Raw genomic sequence first — 3,352 nt, 5'->3', positions numbered from 1 at the left:
CATGCATGGCCTGCCCCTCTTGTTCCAGATCTGTGGCTGGGTGTCTTTCCTCTAGGTCTAAGTACGAATTTTAATTCCTGTTGGTTCTTGCCCTTCGGTTGTGATTTCTTTTGGCTCCGCTGAGTAACAGCTGTGCTCATCCCCATCTGGCCCCCAGCATTGACTTCCCTATAACCCCCGTTCTGTTGGGGGGCCCAGAAGCCAGGTACCACCATCCCGTCAGCATTGGGGTTCCGAATAGCGCCACATCCTCCTTTGTATGCCAGCAGCACAGGGTCTTGCACATAGTGGGAATCAGTGCTCATTGCATAGTCAGTAAATACATCTTGATACTCTCACGTGATATTATTTAATATAAAACTCTGTTGGGGCTTCCCGGGTGGCGCAGTGGCTGAGGGTCTGCCTGCCGATGCAGGGGACATGGGTTCGAGCCCTGGTCTGGGAGGATCCCACGTGCCGCGGAGCAACTGGGCCCGTGAGCCACAACTACTGAGCCTGTGCGTCCGGAGCCTGTGCTCCGCAACAAGAGAGGCCGCGACAGTGAGAGGCCCATGCACCGTGATGAAGAGTGGCCCCCGCTCGCCACAACTGGAGAAAGCCCTCACACAGAAACGAAGACCCAACACAGCCAAAAATAAATAAATAAATAAATTTAAAAACAACAACAACAAAAAACAACTCTGTTAATAGTACTTACCTCAGGGGAGTGATTACAGAAGGTTCAGGGAAGAAAAGAGAAATTAAAGTGTTCATTCTATACCATTTTCTACTGTTAGAATGCTTTTTACCACAAATATGTTTTAATTAACAATATTAGCAATAATAAGACAACCAATAATAGCAATAATAAGGCAATAATCATCAATATGGTGCCTGTGCTTCCTGTATTAGTTTTCTAGGGCTGCCATAACAAATACCAAAGACTGCGTGGCTTAAACGACAGAAATTGGTTTTCACACAATTCTAGAGGCTAGAAGTTCTAGAGGCTAGATCAAGGTGTCAGGAGGGTTGGTTTTCTCTGAGGCCTCTCTCCTTGGCTGTCAGATGGCTGCCTTCCCACTGTATCTCTGGATGCTCTTCCCTTGATACATGCCTGTGTCCCAATCTCCTCTTCTTATAAGCACAGCAGTCGTATTGGATAAGGGCTCACCCTTATCATCTCTCTAAAGACCCTCCATTCTGAGGTATGGAGGTTAGGACTTCAGCATATGAATTTGGGGGAGGGGCACAATTCAGCCCACAGCACTTCCCAGTAGGTATAAACCCCAACTAGTGCAGAGCAGGCATGGGAGATGACCATAAAGCCCTCCTCCTGCCTCTAGCCCGCCCTGTCTCACCATCAGTAGCAACACCACTCCCTACCTCCCTGCTCCCTGGATGATTGTCTAGCCATTCTCTTTTGTTCTCATGCAACTCTAAACCAGCCTGGAGTTCAGTCTCCATTCTGGCTGTACCCAGAATCACCTAGGAAGATTTACAAATTCTGATGCCAGGGTCCCGCCCTCAGAGATTGGGATGTGATTGATCCAGGAACAGTGGGGGGCTTAGAGTTCTTAGAGCTCCCAGGCGGATCTAACATGCAGCCAATGTTGATCATCATGGATGTAGCCCCCCTCTGTCAGGTCCATGGAAGTGGGTAGAAATTCAAGGTAAACGCAGGTGCTGCCATTCTCTCTCTGTTGCAGGTGATGATTTGAGGCAGATGGAAGCCAGGACTGGGTGCAGGATTTTGAGGCAGAGCTTTAAAATCATCTCTGAAGTTGGTCAAGGCTGTGTCTGGAGTGTAAATAGTGGAAACCCAGAAATTCATCTTTATAGTGCTAATATTTAGTAATAAAATCATAGATGCTTGATAAAAATTTGTTGAGTAAATGAACAAGGAGGTGAGTGAACACATGAATGAATGGTCGCTGCCCAACCATGCAACACTCTTCACTAATTCCTTATAGTGTCTGCCAGGTATGGAGTCCTTGGGTGATTCTAGATGAACAAGTTTTCTTTTCCTCTTCCCTTTTCTATACATCTAAAGACCACCACTTATAACACTGTTACGTTAGACAGGGTCCAAGACCGTCCAATATGTAACAGCTTTCTTTAACTTTATGATTTTTCCTCAGCCTTGGCCATGGGAGTTGGCAGCTTCCTTGGGTCAATAAGCACAGTCCATGCAGTTTTTACCCTTTCTACTTGCAGTTTCTTGAGCCTAAACTTTCCTCTGATTTTGGTCCACTTTGGGATGCTTTCAGATGTTTTAAATTTTGTTTTCCATTTTGTCCAGTTTTTGTATGTATCTGCTAGGTACTTGCATGACTGCTTTACTTCTCCTCTATTAGTGAAGCAACTAATATCCAAATATTTTGACAAGTAACCACAACTAAACTTTTAATGAGCATATGTGCCAAGCTAGACACTGGACTGAACTCTTGGCATGGATTATCTTATTTCATTCTCAAAATGAACCTATTTTGTGGCTCCTACTACTGCCCCATTTTACACATGTGAAGACTGAGGCTCAGGTTTCAGGTTTTACCCAAGGTCACATAGAATACTTGTCAGAGCCCCACCTGTGTCTTAGCCACCACAAGAAACCCTTTTTTAAAGAAAAAAAAATCCTAGAACCCACATAAAGCTATAATTTTATTAATTTAGTTTACAAACAGTAGATTCACAAATTATTACAGTTTACAGATAATGGATTCACCATGCCCTTGGAACAGTCCTTCACAGTTTTGGAACCTGTGTTATGATGTTGACTTTGGATTGAGCTACCATTATGCAAGTTGATTTATCTACCAATTTACAAACATCTTGGTGTGGCTCACCCTACACTAGTTGATTTTTTGTTAATTTTACTACAGAGCTCATAATTATATAAGTGATGAGCTACCACTTCACACCCAATGGAATGGCTGAAATGAAATATACTGATAATAATACCAAGTGTTGTGAAGGCGTAGAGTAACTGGAGCTCCCATGCCTTGCTAGTGGGCATGCAAATGGTGTGTCATAGAGCAGCTTGACTCTTTAAACCGTGTTCATGTATAATTTTGATAAATATCTATTGTTCTAATTTTCCACATTAACATTTTATAAAAGAAAAAACACACGATCATCTCAAAATCTAATCTAAGAAGCATTAGATCAAATTGCAGACCCTTTCCAATAACATTATATGTAGTCATGAACAGTAAGAAGCATTTCATTACAAATCAGGAAAGGTAAAATACCCATTATTACTATTATCTATTTTATAATATACTAGAGATCCTATGAGTACAGTAAGTTAAAAAAATTAAAAAGTAAACAAATGAAAGGTGTATAGGTTGCTAAGGAAGAAGTGAAACTGCCGTTG

This window comes from Monodon monoceros, unplaced genomic scaffold (genome assembly GCF_005190385.1).
Source record: "Monodon monoceros isolate NGI ecotype Baffin Bay Population unplaced genomic scaffold, NGI_Narwhal_1 Super_Scaffold_20, whole genome shotgun sequence".
Taxonomy (NCBI): Eukaryota; Metazoa; Chordata; class Mammalia; order Artiodactyla; family Monodontidae; genus Monodon; species Monodon monoceros.
The sequence above is the reverse complement of the archived record's forward strand: the minus strand, read 5'-3'. Positions refer to the sequence as shown.